The sequence below is a fragment of the Eptesicus fuscus genome, chromosome 3 (genome assembly GCF_027574615.1).
Source record: "Eptesicus fuscus isolate TK198812 chromosome 3, DD_ASM_mEF_20220401, whole genome shotgun sequence".
NCBI lineage: Eukaryota > Metazoa > Chordata > Mammalia > Chiroptera > Vespertilionidae > Eptesicus > Eptesicus fuscus.
The window spans coordinates 99,404,616-99,430,135 of NC_072475.1; positions in this window are offsets into that span (position 1 = coordinate 99,404,616).

Below are 25,520 nucleotides of genomic sequence, written 5' to 3' on the forward strand. Positions count from 1 at the left end.
GCTTTGGGACAACACAAAACAAAACAACATTTGCATAAAAGGGGTACCAGAAGGAGAGGAAGAGAAGCAAGGAATAGAAAATCTGTTTGAAGAAATAATGACAGAAAACTTTCCTGATATTGGCAAGAAAAAAAAAAAAAACCTACACAAGTCCAATAAGCACATAGAGTCCCAAACAAGATGAACTCCAAAAGACCAACACCAAGACACATCATAATTAAACTGGCAAACACCAACAACAAAATAAGAATCTTAAAGGCTGACAGAGAGAGACAGAAAGTTACCTACAAGAGATCTCCTATTAGAATATCAACTGATTTCTCAACAGAAACACACCAGGCCAGAAGGGAATGGAATGAAATATACAAAGTGATGCAAAGCAAGGGACTGAATCCAAGAATACTATACCCAGCAAGGCTATCATTCAAAATTGAAGGTGGAATCAGGAGCTTAACAGACAAAAAAGGGCTAAGAGAATTTATTACCACCAAGCCAGCAATGAAAGAAATGCTAAAGGGACTGCTGTAAAAAGATGAAACAGAGAGGCAAGAAGAAACACAAACATTAAGAAAAAAAAAGACGACAGACAAGTACTTATCAATAATAACATTAAATGTAAATGGATTAAATGCTCCAATGAAAAGACATAGGGTAGCTGAGTTGATAAGAAAACATGACCCATATATTTGCTGTCTGCAAGAGACACACCTCAGAACAAATGATTCACATAGACTGAGAGTGAAGGGATGGAAAAAAATTTTCCAGGCAAATGGAAATGAGAAAAAAGCTGGGGTTGTGATACTTATATCTGACAAAATAGACCTCAAAGTATAGGCCATAACAAGAGATAAGGAAAGCCACTATATAATACTAAAGGGAACAATTAAATAAGAAGATATAACTCTGGTAAACATATATGCACCAATACAGGAGAACCCAAATACATAAAACAACTTCTGGAAGATATCAAGGGAGAGATCGATAGCAATACAATAGTAGGAGACTTTAATACCCCAAAGACACTACTGGATAAATCCTCTAAACAAAAAACAAGCAAAGAAACAGAAATCTTAAATGACTCACTAGATCAGATGGACTTAGTTGATATCTTCAGAATATTTCACCCCAAAGCCACGGAATATACGTTCTTCTCCAGTGCACATGGGACATTTTCAAAGATCGACCACATATTAGGACACAGGCAAAGTTTCCTCAAATTCAAGGGATAGAAATCATAACAAGCATCTTCTCAGATCACAATGGCATAAAACTAGAAATCAACTACAATAAAAACAATGAAAAAAATCAAACACTTGGAGGCTAAATAGCATGCTATTAAACAATGATTGGGTTACCAAAGAGATCAAAGAAGAAATAAAAAGCATCCTGGAAACAAATGCCAATGAAAACACAACAATCTAAAATCTATGGGACACAATGAAAGCAGTCCTGAGAGGGAAGTTTATAGCTCTACAGGCCTACCTCAAAAAACAAGAAAAACTGGTAATAAATTATCTAACCTTGCAACTCAAAGAATTAGGAAGAGAGCAACAAGAAAAGCCCATAGTATCCAGAAGGAAGGAAATAATAAAAATCAGAGCAGAAATAAATGACATAGAGACCAAAAAACCAATACAAAAGATCAATGAAACCAAGAGCTGGTTCTTTGAAAGGATAAAAAAGATTTATGAACCTCTAGCCAGGCTCACCAAGAAGCAAAGAGAGAGCACCCAAATAAAAAAAAATCAGGAATGAAAGAGGTGAAGTAACAACTGACCCCACTGATATACAAAGGATTGTAAAAAAAAATACTACGAACAACTCTACTCCAGCAAACTGGACAACCTTGATGAAATGGACACATTCCTAGAAAAATACAAGCTTCCAAAACTCAATCAGGAAGAATAAAAAACCTGAAAAGGCCGATAACTACTGATGAAACTAAAACAGTAATAAAAAGCTTCCAGCAAACAAAAGCCCTGGACCAGATGGCTTCACAGGGGAGTTTTACTGAACATTCAAGAACTATAACCAGTCCTTCACAGACTATTCCAAAAAATTCAAGAGGAAGACACACTTCCAAGCTCTTTCTATGAAACCAACATTACCCTAATCCCAAAACCAGATAAAGACACTACAAAGAAAGAGAATTACAGGCCAACATCCCTGATGAACATAGATGCTAAAATCCTCAACAAATTTCTAGCAAACCCGATCCAGCATTACATTAGAAAGATCATATACCATGACCAAGTGGGAATTATTCCAAGGATGCAAGGCTGGTACAATATCTGCTAATCAATAAATGTGATACATCACATAAACAAATTGAGAGACAAATATCACATAATCATATCAATTGATGCAGAAAAAGCATTTGACAAAGTCCAACACCCTTTTCTGATAAAAATGCTCAGCAAAGTGGGAATAGAAGGATCATACCTCGACATAATAAAAGCCTTATATGACAAACCTACAGCCAACATCATACTCAATGGGCAAAAACTAAAACCATTTCCCTTAAGAACAGGAACAAGACAGGGATGCCCGCTTTCACCACTCCTGTTCAATATAGTACTGGAAGTGCTAGCCAAAGCGATCAGACAAGAAGAAGAAATAAAAAGGCATCCAAATTGGAAAAGAAGTAAAATTGTCATTATTCACAGATGACATGATATTGTACATAGAAAACCCTAAAGACTCCATCAAAAAATTATTAGACTTAATAAATGAATTTGACAATGTAGCAGTATACAAAATTAATGCCAAGAAATCTCTGGCATTTTTATACATCAATAGTGAACTTACAGAAAGAGATATTAAAGAAAACAATCCCATTTACCATTGTACATAAAAAAATAAGATACCCAGGAATAAACCTAACTAAGGAGGTAAAAGACCTCTACTCAGAAAACTACAGGACATTGAAAAAAGAGATAGAGGAAGATATAAACAGATGAAAGAACATACCGTGTTCATGGATTGGTAGAATCAACATCATTAAAATGTCCATACTACCCAAAGCAATCTATAGATTCAATGCACTTCCCATTAAAATACCAACAGCATATTTCACAGATCTAGAAAGAACTCTCTAAAAATTCATCTGGAATAAAAACAACACAAAACAAAACAAAAAAAAAAACCCGAATAGCTGCAGCAATCTTGAGAAAGAAGAACAAAGTAGGAGGGATCTCAATACCAGATATCAAGATGTATTACAAAGCCACTGTTCTCAAAACTGCCTGGTACTGGCACAAGAACAGACATATAGACCAATGGAATAGAATAGAGAACCTAGAAATCGACCCAAACCACTATGCTCAATTAATATTTGACAAAGGAGGCAAAAACATACAATGTCAAGACAGTCTCTTCAATAAATGGTACTGGGAAATTTGGTGAGACACATGCAAAAAAATGAAACTAGACCACCAATTTGTACCATACACAAAAAATAAACTCAAAATGGATAAAGAACTTAAACATAAGATGGGAAACCATAAAAATATTAGAGAAATCCACAGGCAGCAAAATCTCAGATATATGCTGAAGCAATATCTTCACCGACACAGCTCCTAGGGCAATGGAAACTAAAGAGAAAATAAACAAACGGGAGTACATCAAAATAAAAAGCTTCTGCACAGCAAAGGAAACCATCAACAAAACAACAAGAAAACCCACTGCATGGGAGAACATATTTGCCAATGATACCTCCTATAAGCGTTTAATCTCCAACATTTGCAGGGAACTCATAAAGCTTAACAAAGGAAGACAACCCAATAAAAAAAAAATGGGCAACGGACCTAAATAGATACTTTTTGAAAGAAGACATAAGGAAGGCCAAGAGACATATAAAAACATGTTCAAAGTCAGTAATCATCCAAGAGATGCAAATCAAAACGACAATGAGGTACCATCTTACACCTGTCAGAATGGGTATCATTAACAAATGACAAATGCTGGCGAGGATGTGGAGAAAAAGGAACCCTCGTGCACTGCTGGTGGGAATGCAGACTGGTGCAGCCACTGTGGAGAACAGTATGGAGTTTCCTCAAAAAACTAAAAATGGAACTTCCATTTGATCCAGTGATCCCACTTCTAGGAATATATCCCAAGAGACTAGAAACACCAATTAGAAAGGACATATGCACCCCTATTTCATAGCAGCACAGTTTACAATAGCTAAGATTTGGAATCAGGGTAAGTGCCCATCAGCAGATGAGTGGATTAAAAAACTTTGGCACATCTACACAATGGAATACTATGCTGCTATAAAAAGGAAGGAACTCCTACCATTTGCAACAGCTTGGATGGAACTGGAGAGCATTATGCTAAGTGAAATAAGTCAGTCAGAGAAAGATAAATATCACATGATCTCACTCATTTGTGGAGTATAATGAACAACATAAACCAATGAACAAAAACAAATCTAGAGACAGAGAAGCATCGATCAGATGCTCAATCCTCACAGGGAAGGTACGGGAGGGTAGGGGTAAAGGGGAGAGATCAACCAAAGGACTTGTATGCATGCATATAAGCATAAGCAATGGGACGCAGGCAACAGGGGGTGAGGATGAGGGCAGGACTGGGGGGATGAGAGGACAATGCGGGGATAGGGACACATTTGTAATGCCTTAATGAATAAAGAAAAAAATGAAAAAAAAATGAATTCATGTTAGGGGAAAGCAAGATCTTTATCAACTCAGTGGCTTCTCTATTAAGTGATTTTGGAGTTTATTTTGGAGTTTCAAAATAGAGTATTTATATTGATAATGGATTCCTTGAGAGCAGTCTTTTGCCCCGTCTCTCCGTGCCACCCTTATTTGGCACTCCTTTCCCTATTCTACCACAGGATGGCAGGGATCAGTCAGGCAGCTCTTCTGTACAACATGACCTTGTCTTTTTTTTTATACATTTTTTAAAATTTCTTTATTGATTAAGGTATTACATATGTGTCCTCATCCCTCCATTAATCTTAGCAGTCCAGGCAGGACCCTTGGATTCCATTCCCCAAAGGTGCCCTAGGAATTTAAATTTGGGAACTGAGGGAAAAAAAAAATCTGCTGCCACACATTTCAACTCAGGGGTCATCAGGAGTATTTTTGGTTTGGGTTTAGTTTGTCTGGGTTTAGTTTGTTTGTTTGTTTGTTGTTGTTGTTGTTGATTGGTTGGTTTGTTGTTGTTAGTGGGGGGGTTTTGTGTGTGTTTCTTACTGTTATACTATAAATGGGTAGGAAAATAAAGACAACCTTATGTTTCAGAGAGAAAATTGAAGCAGGCACAAAGAGAAGCTTAACACCTTCCAACTCCTATTTCCAGGCAGATTCTGACAACTAAATTTACACTTACTCTTCAGTTCTACAAGTTATTCTTGCATTATTATAGCAATAACCCACATTGGTTAAGCCAGTGCATGTACCTGTTATTTGAAACTAATAGTCATAATAACCAATGCAAAGATAAACTAAATTTTTCTTCCCAAGTATGTAAATTAGGAACTTAAATGGCATATTACATATAAAAATTCCAAAATAAATTTTGTAACCATTTTGTTGTCATAAAAGAGGAAAGAAAAGCTTTGATTATTAAATTCTGGGAATGCCATGGTTTCTGTGACCATAGCTACTCACTCAGGCTTACGTTTTTCGTCCATATTATTAAAATTTTTATATCTTGACATATGTTCTTGGTGAAATATAGTAAAGAAAATACATATTTAATTAGTTTTACGATTTTAAACTCAAGCAAACACTAATTCTTACTGTTTAACAATATAGATATAAATGTAGACAATATAAGAGATTACTCAAGGTTTGTATTAAATCCAGAATATATATTTAAATATCAGAAGATAACTGTGTATTACTGAACTTAACCCCTTATAGAAATTTATTTTCTTATCATTTGCCTTTTTCTCTAAAGAAGTGAAATATGTATACATTTTTCTAGAATTATGGTTTTATAGATATATTTACATTCCTAGACACACATAGCTGGCCAGGTGGGTGATATTTTGTGTCTAATTATTACAATCTGGCCTCAGACATCCCAAAATCACTATCTTAAAGCCATTTCAGACTCCCCCTAATAACTTGTTTTAAATACTAGGGATTTACAGAAAGTAGTCTACCCTGGCTTGTTAGATCCAGATAAGCCTTGAAGCACTCCTAAAACTGATGTACCATCCTGGGAGTTCTATGTTCCAAGAATTGTTTTTTTTTTCTTTGTATAACTTATTTACTGCCTGGGCATATTTTTGGAGATTTCAGAAAATATTTTTAGTTCCCTTAATCTACACTTAAATCAATAAACCAACAAACAACAAGTGCTGGTGAGGATGTGGAGAAAGGGAGACCCTAGTGCATTGTTGGTGGGAATGCAGATCGGTGCAGCCATTGTGGAAAGCAGTATGAAATTACTTCAAAACATTTTTTTGAAAATTACTCACTTTGACAATTGAGTAAAAATGCCAGTCTCCATATCTCAATTTTCTTTCAACCACTCAAATGTAATGTTCATCTAACAGCTGTATTCAAGGTAAATTTGCCAAATGTGGATAATTTTCTCTGCTGCCGGGTACCAGTGGCTAGGAATGATGTTTCATTGTTTTTCTCTTCAATGGCATCATTAAAACTCCAGTCAGTTAATCATCAAAGAAATTACACAAACAACTTTTCCAATTTCACCCAACATAACAAAGCTTGTCAAATTTATTTTTATACAAAATTTCTATGACAATAATGAAGCAAACACCAATGTCTCTCAGGCACCACAGTTTCTGCATCAGTTTTATATTTAGCCATTCTAAACTTGTCAAAATACCATCCCCAGGCAAATTTATTTGCTTTAGATTTTGAACCTTTGCCAAAATAGGATTTTTAAACAATTTGCATACCTAAGAATGTTCAAATATTAAAAAAAGAAAAAAGTAAGCATTTTTGGCTTCATACTAATTTTTTAAAAATCTTTATTGTTGAGAATATTACAGATGTCTCCCTTTTTTTCCTAATTGCTCCAATACACCTGGTCCCCACTCCACCACAGGGCTTCACCACCATGCTGTCTGTTTCCATAGGTAAATCTTTGGTTAATCTCTTCCTGTCCCCCTATTCCCCCTTCCTCTGAGATTCATCAGTCTGTTCCATGTTTCCATGCCTCTGGCTCTATTTTATTCATCACTTTATTTTGTTCATTAGATTTCTTATTCATTTTTTTTTATTTTTAGATTCAATTGTTGATAAATATGTATTTATTGCCATTTTATTGTTCATATTTTTTTTATCTTTTCTTCTTCTTCCTCTTCTTAAAGAATAACCTTCAACATTTCATATAATACTGGTTTGGTGGTGGTAAATTCCTTTAGGTTTTACTTGTCTGTCAAGCTCTTTATTTGACCTTCAATTCTAAATGATAGCTTTGCTGGGTAGAGTAATCTTGGTTGTAGGTACTTGCTATTTATCACTTTGAATATGTCTTGCCCTTCCCTTTTGGCCTGCAAAGTTTCTGTTGAGAAATCAGCTGACAGTGGTATGGGCACTCCCTTGTAGATAACTAATTGCTTTTCTCTTGCTGCTTTTAAGATTCTCTCTGTCTTTAACACTTGGCATTTTAATTAAAATGTGTCTTGGTGTGGGTCTCTTTGGGTTCCTCTGGCTTAGGACTCTCTGGGCTTCCTGGACTTTTAAATCTTTTCTTTCACCAGGTAGGGGAAATTTTCTGTCATTATTTCTTCAAATGGGTTTTCAATATGCTGCTCTCTCTGTTCTCCTTCTGGCACCCCTATAATGTGAATGTTGTTATGCTTGAAGTTTTCCCAGAGGCTCCTTACACTATCTTCATATTTTTGAATTCTTTTTTCTTTTTGCTCTTCTGATTGGGTGTTTTTGTTTCCTCATATTCCAAATTGTTGATTTTATTATCAGGATCCTCTACTCTACTATTGAATCCCTGTAAACTATTCTTTATTTCAGTTAGTGTATGCTTAGTTTCAGATTGCTACTTTTTCATGTCTTTGATGTTCTCACTAAGATCCTGAAGCTCTCATGAAGATAATTGAGTAACCTTATAACCATGGTTTTGAATTCTGTATTCAGTAGTTTGCTTACTTCCATTTCTTTCATTTGTGACATGTTTCTTTGTCTATGCATTTTGGTTGCTTCCCTGTGTTTGTTTCTATGGATTAGGTGGAGCTGCTATGTCTCCTGGAATTGGTAGAGTGGCCTGTGTGGTAGGTGGCCTGTAGGGTCCAGTGGCTCAGCCTCCCCAGTCACCTGAGCTGGGCACTCTAGGTGCTCCCCCGTGTGGGCTATGTGCAGAGTCTTGTAGTTGAGCCTTGATGGCTATTGGCATCACTGGAGGAGTTGACCTCCAGGCCAATTGGCTGTGAGGAACAGCTGTGACTACAGTGGGAGAGCTGCTATGCAGGAAATAGCCCTATGGAACAGGATTTACTACAGTGGGGCTTTGATGCTCACTGAGTTTGCCTCTTGAGTGTGTCACTTGTGGATGTATAGAGGTGTAATCTGCTGTGGTCTGAAGGTGTCTACCGGGTGCACTGATTAGGGCCTCTGGGGAGGTACAAAGTCAGCCACAGCCTGGGGCCACCTGGCAGGAACTACAGAAGGATCTGTAGACAGCTGCTATTTGTATTGGGCTTAAAAGTACCCAGGTGAAGCCCAGCTGTGAAGCAAGGCAGGCTGGTGCTAGTACAGGGTCTTGGGCCTTTTATTAATAGGTTTGGGGCATGCTGTCACCAGCTGCAGCCTGTTTGAGAGATTTTAGGAAAGTATGAATCCTGAGCCAGGACAGACCATTCATATGGAAAAGCTGCTACAAACAGCTTGGGTGGAGCTGCAAATTGGATGGGGCAGGGAAACAGGGAATCCCTAGGGTGGAGCAAACAGTGCTCTAGACTGATATAGACTCAGATATGGCTGCCAGTCAGCCCTGAGATAGGGAAGGTCCCAGCACAGAAACAATGACCCCTGCCAGCAACCCTGTCTGGGAGAAAGCCTACCAGACAATCTAGTTACTCCCCATATGTGTCTGGGTTCCTCAAAGCCACCCAGTGCTGGAGCTCAGAGGGATGGAGTCCAAGTAAGTTCCTGCACTGGCCCTTTAAAAGGATACACCTAGTTCTCCAGAAGCCTCTGTTTCCCTCAGTCACAATCATGCTGGTTTTTACAGCCTGTAGTTACGGGGACTTCTCTTGCAAGCTCTGGAACCCTGGGCTGGGGGTCAGGTGTGGGGTTGTGGGCCCGTGATCTTCATGGGTGGCCTCCTCAGAGAAGGTCTCCCTCCCAATTAAAAACAATGGTTGTTAGACCAGCTGGTTTCACACTTCCACCCCTTCTACCAGTCTCAGTGTGCTTTCTTCTTTACTTCTCTAGTTGTAGGACTTTCATTTAGCCAGCTTTCAGGCAGTTCTGAATGATGATTGTTCTGTATTTTAATTGTAATTTTGATGTGGTTGTGGGAGGCAGTGAGAACAGGCATTTACCTTTGCCATCTTCCACACTAAATCTTTTTTAAAATACTTTAGAAATGCATTAATTTCTCAGTATAATTTCACCAATCATACATTGCTAATTACATAATGATATATTTCTCTGCTGTTACACCTTAAGTGGATACCTACAAGCAACCCTAAGATACTTGGAGAGAACAGAGAAAAGAAAGATTAAGTAAATTTTTTACTAGTACATTTTTTTTTCTTGCCAGGGCCCAGCATTTTTTCAGTGGTCATCATCTAGATAGACCCACAACGAAGGCTAAAAAATACATAGAACAGGGATCTCAAGCAGTAGCAGTTGTTTTTAAGTTTAGAAACCTTCCAATTCTACCTTCTGATTTGTGAATATAATTTGACAGAGGAGAGTATTCAAATATAATAAAGGTCTGTTAACTAATTGGCCCACAGACTAAGCAACACTGATTTTGGTAAATTGTTGTCATTTCTCTGTATTTATGTCATTTCTCTGCATTTATCTAGGTGTTTCTTTTCAATCTGAATTAACTCTCCACTCCTTAACTCGCCTATTTTTAATAGCATGCTCCAAAAAGACTTTTTACTTTTTTAAAATATTCTTCATCTAATGAAATATATTATGCTAATAGAGTTTAATATAACACGTATTTCTGTATTTTCCTCTTCTTTGCTCTTGATCCCATTAAAAATTTAAAATATTAAAAACACTAACTCGGCCTTGAAATAATAAAATTACATTTTCCAATAGATAATAGAGTAAAACACAATTTCCTCTAAGTTATTAAAAATAGGGTACTTACAAATCTTAATGTTAAACTAATCAAAATAAATAACAAAATAACAATAATTAAAGCAAAATATAATATAGCACCAGAAATTTACAGAAGTATAATTAGCCGCTTTATCCTGCTTTATGAAGATTTCTAAAATTACTAGTAGGGCAAGTCCTAAAGCCTTAACATTTGCTTAAATTTGCCACTCACAAATGCTAAGTAAATATATAAGATTCAGTAATAAACAAATACTAATGTGCTTATTCTATTTTGGTCTTTTTGCTCCAATCTTTAATTTTGTAATGCATTATTTAATGCATAAACAATATTATATGTAAGTTATAAAGAATAATAATATAAAGAATAACATTGAATCCACCACCCAATCCCCAATCTAGACCGTTTTCAATAACTTGAATCTGCCTTTGTGCCATTCTCCTATCCCACCCAAATTGTGTATCCTTTAGAGACAGCCATTATCCAACATTCTGTGTTCATCACTGCCTAGGCTTTCTAGTTTTATCTTGTGCCTAAATAATGTATTTTTGGATTTTGTTTGTTTTCAAATTCTATAATTATCTATAATAATAAAAGTATAATATGCTAATTAGACCAGACAGCCAAACGACTTTCTAGACATCCTTCCGGATGACCAAACAGATGGGAATAGCTGACCTAGTCTTGACATTGGTTTAAACTCTATAAGTTGTAGAAGTCACTGAATAGAAATAAAAATGAAAGAAGTACTGTGGAGCTATTTGCCTGATTAATTCTACTTCTCACAAAAGTTGTGGCAGATAAAAAGTGCTAGAAGTAGGAGACCACACGAAAAGAGTAAGAAATATCAAGAGGAAAGGTTAGTTTGGGATTCTAAGCACTGTGACTTACCTTGATTAAAATAAGGCCTTCTTTTGCATGCCATTGGACACAGGTATTCAGAAACTTCTTGGCCATTTTGAGATGTCCCAAAGATATTCCTAGACTTCTGACATTATTTTTCTATGTGAATGTGGTCCAATTTTCCAGCGCAAATGTCATTCTGGTTTATTTTCTTATTATATTTTTGGTGACTATATCAAATGTAAAAAAGGGCTGGAAAGGCTGCATGTCTGATAAAATGTAGCAAATCTTACCTAAGTTATGTTATATAGAGCATCATTTGAACTAAGAGAAGATAGAAATTCTTTGTTGTTGTACAGCTATATAAAAGAGTTAATATTATTTTCTAGCTCAGGTTTTATGTATTTTAATTTTGAAAAATAACCTTAGGTAAATTACACAAGTTTTAAACATGAATAATCATGCATTTTCTACATTATGAATATAGGGCTTTTTAAGTTATCTTTGAAGCAAACGGAAGATCTTTAATTTACCGCTGACTAATGCCATATGCCTTTTCAGTACACAAGGGAAGGATTAACGATGTGTAGGCACATGTAAATAGAGAAAATCAGTCACAGGTGCTAAAGGCACTATAATGATTGCCTTTCTATGAAATAATAATCCTGATGTTCTTCAGATAGAAAATCAGGTTCCTCTTGGGTACATAAAATCAAGTTTTATAACAGTTAAAGGCTCTTTTTGTAAAGATATTTTCAAGTGAAACATCTAAATTTTGAGCAGGCAATAATAATTCTGACAATATGGAACAACAATATTTTTTGGTTTGTTTGCTTTTGATGTGAACATCATATTATTTTTGTTATATTTCTATAATTTTAAAATTTGCTCTTTTAGTTTAGATGTAAAAAGTACTTTCTAAGTGAATGATAGGGCTCAAAACTAGTAATAGTTAAAATTATTACATTATCTGATGAGGATGCAATACTTTGTAATCTTATGTATTTGAAGTTTATGTATGCCAAGAATTAAACTAACTTGCCTCACTAGCTCCAACTAGTTCAAAAAGGCATTTTAGTAATTCTCTATACAGTGAAATAATGCACTACTGGAAGAGTTTAGTCTTGTTAGAGTGCTTCTCAGCCAAATGACTGCTTAATATATGACATGGGAATCACTTGCTCTGTCAATCACATAAATTGTTTTTAAATTATTCTATAGGCCTGAAAAACTGTCTTACACATAACAGTAAAAGCACTCCCTAAGCATCAGAGGCCACTAACTATGGATTATGTGATTTATCTTTTAGTAAAAGCAGACACAAGAAGGTGGTACATCCAAAGTTGTTTTTTTATCCCATAGAGAAAACCATATGAATTTAATCTGGTTTTGGATAGCCATGTGAAATTTGAGCAACCTAGGTTACATACAAGCCCATAAATCTATCTTTGAAATTAGAGTCACAATATTTTATTACAAGGATGTGTGAAATTTTAGATCCTTGTCGATCTTACCCTGAATTTGGCTCATTGTGCAAATTTTAAGAGCACTGTCCAGACTACCCTGGGTTGAATATCCTTCTCCACCCAACTGAAAATGATGGATGCACACTGAAGAGGGCTTCAGGAACAATCTGCGTTTAGTTAGTGCTTCTATCATTCCTGCAAAACACTCACATTTTCAATGTCTTAGCTAAAAATATATAAACATGATTTTTACAAGGTCTTTTTTCATTATTTTACTAACTTGGCAAGAAAAGGTGATGGAAGGGTTCTTCAGGTTAATGAACCTTCTCTTCCTTAGTGCAAGACTGGCCGGGCATAGGCCATTGTTGATGAAGTAGGAGAGACTGGCTTCATCCAGAAACAGCAGCTGGAGCCAATAAAGTGGTTTAAAATAAAAGGAAACTACTACGCCTACCTTTCATGGCCTTGGATTTGTCTCAAGAAAATCTGCATTCAAACATGGTAAGATTAGCTTGCTTTGCTATAACGTGTGTAAAAAACATGTTCTCCCTGTACAAAGGAAGTTTAATTTCTTTTCCAACTTTTATTTTCATTAGACTTTATTACTACTGTGTCTGTTGGCATTTTGCATGAACATTAAGTAGCTGTAGTACAAAGGTATGTGTGTGGTCATTCTAAATAAAAGGTAAATATTTGTTTCAAAAATATGAGTTTAATCTGTGCTATATATTATCTCTCATGTACAACAACTAGATGTAACATACGTTTAGTTTCCTCCCAGCTATTGACTTTTAATTGGAATACTTCAATGTCTTATTTTCCACAAAAAATGCATTTTCTAAGTTTAAAATATTAATTTGATTACATTGACTGTACTGTTGATTTATATGTGATATGTTTCATCAGTGAAGCCATTTCAAAGCACCGGCAGTAAAGTGTTACCGCATCCTATATAATAAAAGGCTAATATGCAAATTGTCCCCTTGTGAGTGCAACAGACTGGGAGTTCAACTGCTCACTATGATGTGCGCTGACCACCAGGGGGTGGTGTGGGATGAAGGAAGGCCCCAGCTTGCAGCTGGCAGCCGGGAAAAGGAAGGCCACAATCAGCCCTTGATCGCTGGCCAGGCCTAGGGACCCTACCCATGTATGGATTTCATGCACCTAGCCTCTAGTTGTTTCTATTAAAGAAAATCAGTTTTCAAAGTGGGGCTGTTTACCTTCCCCTGGCAAATAAAGTAATCCCTTCTTAGAATTAAAAGTATTATTAAAGAATAGGAAATGTCCATGATAACATTATAGCACTTTTCTATTAGAAGATAGTCAATGTGTATGTAATCAAGGTAAATTAAAGCAATCAGTACTAGCAGGTTTTACAAGATCAAACTATAACTGTAGAAAAACTGGAGGATGAATATTCAGTCAAATTGGTCATGTATTAGAACTATTTCAATTTTCAGGTTTAATAATTACCTTCAATTTCAGTGTCCCTTGGTAATATTGGGAAATAAGTCACTTTTTATTGAAATTACTCATATCATCCTATATTTTGAATGTCAAATATATTCTAAATTTATTAGGATAAAATAAGGACTTAAATAAGTTACCTGAAGCAAAAGGGCAAGTTTTCAGCCACTAATTGATGCTTCCACTTTTGGGAGAAGGAGAGGGATGAGAAGGTGGTAGAGGAATAACTTACCTAGTTTGACTCTACATGACTGAAATTCGCTATGATAATTGACAACCTTCCCTTTGTCGTGCCCAGATGGGACCTCAAATCAGTTAGCTTAAATCATCCCACATGGTGAAATGTATCCATTCATAATGCACTTAAATCTGGGAAACCCACAGCTACATGGCATTAACAGGTCAACAGAAAATCACATCTGAAATTCAAAATAAACAAGAAAAAGACCAGTCAATCTTGGGTTTGTTAAGTGGATTTTCATTGATTGTGTTTTCTTCCTTCAACACCAATCCAAAGAACAAAAACTGGTCCTGTGGCTTTTACTCTTTCATTTTTCCAAATAAGAAAGGACGGATGGCATAGAGAATCGTAACATAAAATAGCTGTTTCTGCAAAAATGATCACCTTCCTCATAGCTTCATAATTTACTCCCAGTCCATAAGGTCCTCAGTTTCAGTGATTGGGATGATGGATGATTCCACTTCAGCCACAACTTGCAAAGATGCTGCAATGTATCACTCTGCAGGATATACAATAGAACAAACGAACCAGCAGGATGGAATGGCAAGCAGCGGTGCCAAGGGAATTCTCTTCAGGGGAGAAGCAGCTAGTCCTTCCCTGGAATTATGTAAAATACAGCTTGTAAATATTGCTCTCATTGTGGACTCATGCATGTGCAACTTGACAGAAAAGGGCAACACTGGCATAGAAGAATGCAAAAATATTTTCCGCTTCAGTGCCCATAATTTCCACAGGGCCAGATTTTGCATTAAACTAGGCTATAGCTCCCTGCCCGTGAAATGTTGAAAATGCAAATACATATATTTGAGGACAGGGGGAAACTATTTATTGTTTTGTCTTTGAGACTTTGTTTACTGTAAAAGTTTATTCAATGATAAAGCAATGCTAAATTGTTTGGTAATGTATCTTAAATCACATTTCTGGTATCAGCCCATAAATCTTATAAGTGAACATTAAATTTGAAGTGAAACATTAGGATATAAAGCAATACCCAGCAAATATTAGCTCTTCTTTCCATTCTGACATTGGTTAACAAGAGGAGCCTTGAACATCCAGAGGACACAGACACATATATTCACTCGCACTCTTGTTCTGTGCACTTTGCATAGGAGAGAAAAATTATAACTAGCCATACTTTACACATCCTCACATAATCTAACAGAAAGCTGCTCTGTACAGAATAAGATTAAATGCTGTGCTCTCACTGGCCTCAAAGCAACAAACAATAGGAGTGATTATTGGCAATTCCTCTGAGTTGCTAGCAACTAGTAAGAGCAACTCCATGGCCAGCTCTTATGACCAATTAACATCCAATTTACCATGTTCTTTTGCATTTGAAAACTTCTGTTCCATAGCAGGCTCTGTTTTGAGATTTGTTGGTTTGTTTTTACCTTTTGTGCAGGAAACCTACTCTTCTACTCCAATGCTGAGAGACAGAGGGTCAAAAATAAAGTAAATGTCCTGCCACATTTAATTTATATAGCCATAAAACGGACTGTGTTGTGTGCATGTGTGCATGTGTGTGTATGCTTGTGTATGTGTGTGTGTAAGTGTGTGCGTGTGTGTATTAGGGATTAATCTATAATCTTATTTAAAGTGATTGGCCCTCTAGATAGAAGCAGTGACCTTTATAAGCAAATGAAACCAAGATGTGGGGGTTCATCTTTTCCTATTGAAGTAGCCACATTTAATGTTTCTTTAATCTTTTGTGGGTTTGTTGTTTTTGTGTGTGTGTTGTTGTTGTTTTTTGTGTGTGTGTGTTTTTGTTTTGTTTTGTTTTGGCTCAGAAAAGGAAACAAGAAATTAAAGGAGAATGTTCATCATAAAATGATATTTTATATATGCTTCATTTTCAGGGAAGAGATTTGAAACAACATCTGCTGGAGAATGGATAATAGAACTCTTTGCTTCAACTTCTTAGAACACAAGCTATACACAACATCCGTGTTTCCTATTGTGTTCTAAAAAATGCTATTATTTGTTTAAAAATGGTTCTATGGTCAAACAAGTTTTGGAAATACTTGGTAAAATAAGGGTAAGTAGACATTTTTATTATAAACCATCACAGAGCCTTTCATTTGCTCACATGCATTGTAAATATTAAGAAAGGTGTATTGTATGCAGTTATTCTCAAGTGTATATGAATTTGAAAACTTTTGTTTTTACTTAAAACCTATTAATATCCTAAAGAACTGATATGATGCCAAGCATGTTTTGAAAAAAAATGATGCTTCAATGTTGCACAACTAAAAAATCTTTGGTTTTATATTTATTTCATGCATTTTAATAATTATTGTTGATATTCTGATACAATGCAATGCTATAACCTACACAAACTTCTCTCTGTTTACAGGTTCTATTTTCATTTCCTTCTACAGAGTTAGAACCTTGTCTATGTTGTCTACTTATTTATCTGAAAAACTTCTAAGTAAATTATGACCATCAGTGACTAAAATGACATATGTTGAAGGAACTAACAACTCCTTAATAGCTATACCTGTGTGGAATAAGCTTTGTAATCTAGAACTCTGCATCATTTCCTGCCCAGTTTCTAAGACAGCATCCATTACAAATTTTAAAAGTATATGCAGGTTTTAGCTTTAATTTAGACTGATAGTTATTAAAATCAGTTGACATTCAGAGACTCAAAGGCAGTGAAGGAAGGTGGCAGATTATAGTGGAAATAGCACTAGACCGAGAGTCAGGGACCAGAGTTTAATCACTAATAGTAGTATAACCACAGGCAATTTACCTTCAGGGTCTCGGATTCTCATTCTGAAAAAGAAATGAGAAATCAAATCTTAATAAGTATTCAATTATGGTGGCTATTCCTTATACATTTGAGCCATTATAAATGGAAATCATTATACACTATAATTGTATGTTTTAAATGTTACTTAAAAATATATAAATTGAAATAGACTATGATATTCCAAGCCTGTTTAGTAAAACCTTATATCATTAAGGCAAAACTTCTGCCCTTTCTTGTAGTCAACTGATTATAGGTGAAGTATGTATTATTACAAATTAGGCAAGAAGATGAGAAACTTGTTTTTAGCATGAGTATTAATCTATAGGCTTTTTCTCAGAAACAGTCTTTAGTCTAATAGATTCAGAATTGAGTTGCATATCTTTCAACACATCAATCTACCAACACAAAGCTTTCTTAGTGCCTTTCTGTTTCAAGAAGAATATGTACCTTACTTGTTAGAAATTTTAGCACCATTTTTCTTCTGTATGTAGAAGATATAATGACTTGACATTAAAAGAACTTAGCTTCAACAAAATATACCCATTAAGTGGCATGGCAAAAAAAAAAAAAAAAAAAAGCCTGAAAAAAAGATGTGTGAGATCGTGAGAACACAAATTAAGCCTTTTATAATTCCTTTGGTTTAACAACCTACATTCAACCCATTGTTCAGTAAAAGACATTCATTACATTTTTTATTGAATTTATTGAGGTGACATTGGTTGATAAAACCATACAGGTTTCAAGTGTACACTTCCATAACATATCATCTGCACACTGCACCATGCACTCACCACCCAAAGACAAGTCTCTTTTCGCCACATTTGTCCCCTCCTTTGCCCTGTCCACCTCCCCTGCCCCTCCTTTCCCTCTGGCAATCACCATGCTGTTTTCTGTATCTGTTTTGTTTTTTCTTAATCCCAGCCTGCCAAACACCTTCCCCAGCTCTGACAGCTATCAGTCTGTTTTATGTATCTATGAGTCTGTTTCTATTTTGGTTGTTAGTTTATTTTGTTCATTCAATTCCACATGTAAGTGAAATCATATGGTGTTTGTCTTTCTCTGACTGGCTTATTTCACTTAGCATAATAAACTGCAGGTCCATTCTTGCTGTCGCAAAAGGCAAGATTTCCTTCTTGTTTACAACTAGTAGAATTCCACTGTGTAAATGTACCACATTTGTAATCCACGCATCTACTGATGGGCACTTGCACTGCTTTCATATCTTGGCTATCTATAATAATAAAAGTGTAATATGCTAATTGGACCGGACATCCTTCTGGACATCCTTCCTTCCCCACAAAGCAGCAGCAGACGGGGGCCACAGCAGAGGTGGCAGAGGCCCCGGGCTGCATCATGGCAGGCAGGGGCTGGGGCCAAGGCCCTTGCATGAATTTCGAACATCGGGCCTCTAGTTGTAAAAAAAGCTGCAATGAACATAGGGGTGCATATATTCTTTCAAATTAGTGTTTGGGTTTCTTTGCATTTAATCCTAGAAGTGGAATCACTGGGTCAAAAGGCAATTCCATTTTTAAAAAATATTTTTTATTGATTTTTTTTTTAGATAAAGAGGAAGGGAGAGGGATAGAGAGATAGAAACATGGATGAGAGAGAAACATTGATTGCCTGCCTCCTACACACCCCCTACTGGGAATCAAGCCTGCAACCCATGCTTGTGCCCTGACCAGGAATAGAACCAGCAACTTCTTGGTTCATGGGTCAATGGTCAACCACCGAGCCACACCAGCTGGGCTAAGCAATTCCATTTTTAATTTTTTGAGGAAACTCCATATTGTTTTCTACAATGGCTGCACCAGTCAGCATTCCCACCTAAAATGCCAGAAGGTTCCTTTTTCTCCACATCCTAGACAATACTTGTTTATAATTTATTGATGATAGCCATTCTGGAAGGTGTGAGGTAATAGCTCATTGTAGTATTTTTTTTTTTTTATCTTCACCTGAGGATGTTTTTCCATTGATCTCTTAGAGAGAGTGGAAGAGAGAGGGAAAGACAGAGAGAAACATTGATGTGAGAGAAGGTTTCCTCCTGTAGTCGTCTCGACCAGGGCCCAGGCCAGGGAGAAGCCTGCAACCAAGGTACGTGCCGTTGACCGAATCAAACCTGGGACCTTTTGGTCTGCAGGCCAACACTCTATCCACTGAGCAACACCAACTAGTGCTCTCATTATAGTTTTAATTTGCATCTCTCTGATAATTAGGCATCTTGAGCCTCTTTTTATATGTCTATTGATCATCTGTTTGTCCTCTTTAAAAAAGTTTCTATTCAGGCCCTTTGCCCATTTGTAATTGGATTATTTGGGCTTTTTTGGTGTTGAGTTGTGTAAATTCTTTATAAATTTTGGAAATTAATCCCTCATCAGATGTATCATTGGTGAATATGTTCTCCCATTCAATGCGTTGTCTTTTCATTTTGTTGATAATTTATTTTGCTGTACAAATGCTTTTTATTTTGATGTAGTCCCATTTTTATAATTCATTGCTATATATTACTTTTTATTTTAAATGTTTTAAATGTGTCAGTTTTACCCTTCAACATACATGTGAAACTCTTTATACTTGAAATTCCATTTTAAGAAAAAATATGACCTTGAATGTTTTTGATGTTGTACTTCAAAATCTGTGCTTAAAAGGACATTATGACCCAAAAAATGGAAATATTTGCAATTTCCATGGCTTATAAGGGAAGGTTTAGATCAAATATAAATGTAAAAACAAACATATTTTCTCTTGAAAAGGGTAGAAAATTATCTGATTTAATTTGCTGGATAAAGACAAATATTTTTTAGTTAGGGAATGGAGAAAAAATGTTTTACCTAATTTGTTGAGACACTGTACTGTGGATCTGCTCAGGTTCTTGTTTATCACTTTACTTCTACATCATTGAAGCACAATTACCAGGATTAGAGGCTACAGTAAGCTTGCTGAAGATGATAGGTATTTTGTTATTGCTTTAGGGCACACAGATGGACTCCCCAGAGCCCTGAGACACTGAGCCTTGTTCTACCTGCAGGCACCAAAGCAGGTGTGTGTCACTGATGGGGCAGCTCCAAAGCAGGTGTGTGTCACTGATGGGGCAGCTCCAAAGCAGGTGTGTGTCACTGATGGGGCAGCTCCAAATGGAGCATACCACAGGTGATGCCAATTAAGGAAGCTCAGGGATTCTGAAGGAGCACAGTTTATTGCTGATGGTGGAGTGCCAAAGGTTAGTGAAAAGCAGGATTGTCTGCTGGCCCTAGGAAGATAAGAACACAAAGGGCACAGGAATGGATTTGAATACAGGCACTTATCAGTGTGCCTTTTAAACTGCATTATGCTGCATATAAAGGTGTGTTTTTAGCAGTAAATTTGGGAGTTCTTATTTGAATGTACTAATTTATTAACATCAATTAGTGTTACCATCTAAGTGGCTACTCCCTTTTTCTTTTGAGCACTGGGAGTATAAAAAAAATCAGACCAACCTCAAATAAGCTATAATTAAAATAAAAATCTGATATATTAAGCTATTCTAAATAAAGTTTTACATAGTGCGACTTTACCCCCACATTAAGAAAAATTCTCTTAATAACATGTGAATTAAATAAATATTTATATTTTTCTAATTCACTGTTATTCAAATAATATTTATTTAGAGAATGAACACCACATTCCACAAAACAGTGTAATTGCATTTTTATTGGCATTATATTCAAATACCTAACTCTAATAAAATACCATAATTTATGGTAAATTTATTATAGATCATTTAAATTTTTATATGTTTCTTCATCATTAGCTATATTGCATTCTGCATTAATTATATTAACCAGCAAGAAATATTGCCTAAAGAGAATTGACTGTTTTAAAAAAGAAAGACATATTGTATGAACATTACAGATTTCAGAATGTTTTACCACTGAGCAGTTAGTTGATAATAAGCTGTGAATAGTCACCCAAAATGTAGGTAGTAGAATAATTGATCATTATGAAATTTAATTAGGGTAAAGCTTGTCTTGTCATTTATTGTTGTTCAACAAACTACCTTACTTAGTGGCTAAAAATTAGAACTGTTTTATTAGCTTAAGATTCTGTAGGCCAGGAATTCGGGCAGTGGATGTGCCAATGGCATTGCTTCTGTTTCTAATGCCATATCCTGGGGCTACTCATTTGGCTGCATTCAGCAGGGTTACCAGCTAGAGATTAGGTGCAGTTGGGGCAGTGGGCCAGCAGGAACTGGAATGTCCAAGATGAATTTATTCACCTGGATGGCGTCTTATTTTGAATGGCTGGAACAGTTGGGGGCTGCCTGGCCTTTTCTCTTTCTCTCTCCATGTTGTCTCTTGAGTAGGGTTGCTGAACTATTTTGCCTGACAGCTAAGGACTCAAATAGAAAGGAATCAGAAGCTGCAGATAAGGTTTGGTCAAAAAGTTTACACGGCATCATTTCCGCTGAATTCTCTTGGCCAACATCAATGTACCATGATAGATTCAAGGGGAGGGAAAATAGGTTCTAAAGCTTGATGTGGGAGTAAAATGAGAGATATTGGAATCATCTTTAGAAACACAGTTTAAATCCATTTAATATATTTTGGTTTGCTATCCAAAAACACAACATATGTTATAGCACTAATATTTCTGAGAGAGATGAGAAATATCTTGGAATAAATAATTTCTTGCTAAACATATAAATTTGAAATCATTTTGTGTAGATAGCACCTGGGAAGGCATATGGGCATTTCTTTAATTATTGTCAGCTGAATCCAGTGGTGTCAGCAAAGCCAAGTCCTGGAAACACGCTTTGCCAAAAGGCAGGAGTGTTGTCAGCGTGACCTTCAGCCCAGGTGCCAAGGGGGTGGGTTTTGTTATTTAAATCCAGCCAAGCACCAGGAATGAATACTACCCGAGCCCACCCTTGAAAGCGCATAATCTCCTTTGTCTTGACTTTTAGTAAAACTTCCTGTTTTTTTGCTGTATAAAATAAACACACTGTATTGGCTCGGGGTCACTGTCACTGTTCCTGTCCCTTTCCCTGTCAGAGGACAGTGGTCCCACCTGGCCCCAGCTTTTTCCTTCTATCTCTGTGTCTGTCTCTTTCTTTCATTTTCTCAATCCCCAGCCGCCCCTACTCAGGAAGTGGACCTCTCTCTAGCCTCGCTGGACGCGAAAAAGAGAGAAATATTTACAATTTTGAAAATAACTAAATGGTAAATCACAGCACCCTCCTTGCCCTGTAACAGGGCAGAGAAAGCTGTTTCAACAAGAAGCACATGTTCACCATTAGGACAGTAAACCTCAATGCACCTGGCCTCTCAAAGTGTTCTAAGCTGAAACACATCAGACAAACTATGTGTGAGAATTTTCAGCCACCACTTAAGAAGAGATTTTATTTAGAAACAAACGGCTGATCTTGTCTGGCCATATTGTAGCCTTGCTCCTGGCTCCTGAGAGTGGTCATCTCAGGGATTTTCCAGAGAAGGGATTTGCTATCATTGAAGTCATGGGGGCACCCACTTCTTAGGTCACTTATTTAATCTATCAGTATGGAGATATTAGATCCTAATGTATTCATTGGGTCATATCTATGAGATCATTATTTATTTTGATACTCAATGTGTCCCCTATTTGTCCAGGGGGAGCCCTTGAAGTTGGCTTTTGTGTTACTTTGATGTCCCTATCATTCTTTGATTATGTCATTGCTTTCTGGTATTATAGCATATTCCAGGTTCATCCTGTACTTTGCCTCCCTGCCCTGGTATCATTTCCACACTTCCATCATTCTCATTGGGTCATTATTGTTTCCTGGTGCTCTCAGTGGACAGAGCTAATCAGTATGTGTATTAATATTATGACTTTTCTTTCCCACGTAGCCTCTGCATGCTCACCAAACCTATGTTACTCCATAATTGAATAGCAATTTGTTCCCTTAGAGCATTCACAGATGCAGTCACTTGCTCTTTCAGTAAAAGAGGTGAGTGGCCAATTTCACCTGCTATTAACCAATTATCTCATGGTTTCATTTGCTATGCTCAGCCCATGTGTTTGTAAACATTATTTGTACTGCATCCAAACATCCAGAGGAAGTTCAGTGACAAATTTCAAACCCTGGATTAAAGCAGCACATGCCTTCTCTACAATATAGACTGAAAAATTAGAAATGGAAATAACCCAATTGGATTTTTCTTGTTATTTTGAAACACAGACTCCTCACATAGTAAAGTGCAGAATTGCAGAAAGGAATGTCAATGCCAGTGCTTACAAAACTCACTGGATTGTGCATAGGCTCTCATTTCATAGACCATTTGTCGCAGTATTTCCACTAAGTCAGCAGAGTTTAAGAAATGAAAAACAATCCACTTATTTTCATTTTCTTTTCTATTTTTAAGGTAAATGTAGACATAAATAAATTCTGGAAGATGGTGGAGAGATAGATAGATGATTGATAGATGATAGATATAGATAGATAGATAGATAGATAGATAGATAGATAGATAGATAGATAGATGATATATAGATGGATAGATAGGTAAATAGATAGGATTGAAAGGGATAGCTGCCAGTTTTTAAATATTTTTATTGATGCATTTTACCTACAACTAAGATTATTTCATTTTCAGTGAGGATCTCACCTCAACTCTATAATTAAAACACCTTACTTCAAATTTAAGATAGGAATAAAATAATTGTTTTTGTGTTTGTCCTTGGTCCTCATCCTTAGCCCCTCTCAGTCACAAGATTTAGATTCTCCTGTTCCAGTAACTTGTGTAATAAAGTCACAGACTGACTGTCTACAAATGGCTGATTGTGACACATAACTCTTGGAATTTGCTGCCTTATAGGTTAAGAGTCACCTTGTCCATTTACCATGTGATGGATCTTCATTCACCTGAGAAAAATTGGGTTTGATCAACTGTTCTAGGCAAGCACATGATTCCATGGCTTAGGAAAGTTCATTTTCAAGAGATAATATGTTAAACATTACAGCAATAGAGAGAAATAAAGTATAGTTATTCTTTAAAGTCTCCATATTTACCTTAATTTCAAAGAATTATAATGCATTAAGATTTTGTTTGAAAGTATTCAAAACCATTAAATCATTTTTGAAAATCTTATTCGTATCTCACTTTTTAACCACAAAGAATAGAAGAGTCTTCAGAATTTGCCTGACCTGGTTACCTCTTTTAAACAGACAGTAGGAATTCTACTTTCAACTGCTCATACTGTACAATTCTGCTTTCAATAATACAGATTGTATACAGAACTCACTCTGTTTCTCTATATTCTGTTTGAAAAAGCTCCATCTTTCCATTGATTTAATACCTATAGAATGAAACATAGTTTCTAATCTCAGGAAGTCTCAAGTCTAACAAGAGAGACAGCCACATACTCAATAATTTAGCAAAGCATAGTGATTAATGATAATAAAGCAATCAAACAAACATACAAAAAACAGTAAGAAAATAAGGGAAAGGGAACCATTTCCATGGTGGTAGTACATAAGATATCAGCATGAAAGGATGTTAGAAGGAAATTCCTTGAAGGATTAAAAGAGATATAAATATACTAGAGGTGTGTGTCCCTCAGCCCAGCCTGCACCCTCTCCAATCTGGGACCCCTTGAGGGATGTCTGATCCCCTGGTAGGATTGGGCCTAAACAGGCAGTCAGACACCCCTCTCACAATCCAGGACTGCTGGCTCCCAACTGCTCGCCTGCCTGCCTTCCTAATTGCCCCTAACCACTTGTGCCTGACAGCCTGATCACCCCCTAATCACTCCCCTGCCAGCCTGATTGATGCCTAACTGCTCCCCTGCTAACCTGATTGCCCCTAACTGCCCTCCCCTGCAGGCCTGGTCCCCCTAACTGCCCTCTCCTACAGGCCTGGTCAACCCTAACTGCCCTCCCCTGCAGGCCTGGTCCCCCCCAATTGCCCTTCCCTGCAGGCCCGGTCGCTCCCAATTTCCCTCCTTTGCTGGCCTGGTCACCCCTAACTGCCCTCCCCTGCAGACCTGGTCCCTCCCAACTGCCCTCCCCTGCTGGCCTGATTGCCCACAACTGCCCTCCCCTGCTGGCCATCTTGTGGCAGCCATCTTGTGTTCACATGGGGGCAGGAACTTTGACCACATAGGAACAGCTATCTTGTGTGTTAGAGTGATGGTCAATTTGCATATTACTCTTTTATTAGATAGGGTAGTCCTCCCTTAAGGGAGAAATAGGGGATGTGAAAAATGAAAAAAACTATTAGGGTGCATTAAATAATCACTAACTCAATAATTGTAAGCACCTTTATCACAGAATAAGGATGGGTACAAAATCTTGGATACTCTTTCCCTTGAGTTTAAGAGTTTCTCCTTTGATTATTAGAATATAGCAAAATTATTTTATGCTAGTTTCTGGGCCTAGGCCTTAAGAGACTGGCGGCTTTGACTTCCTGTCTCTTGTAATACTTGCTCTTGGAACCCAACTCCCAGGATGTAAGGAAGCCTGGGTAACAATGTGAAG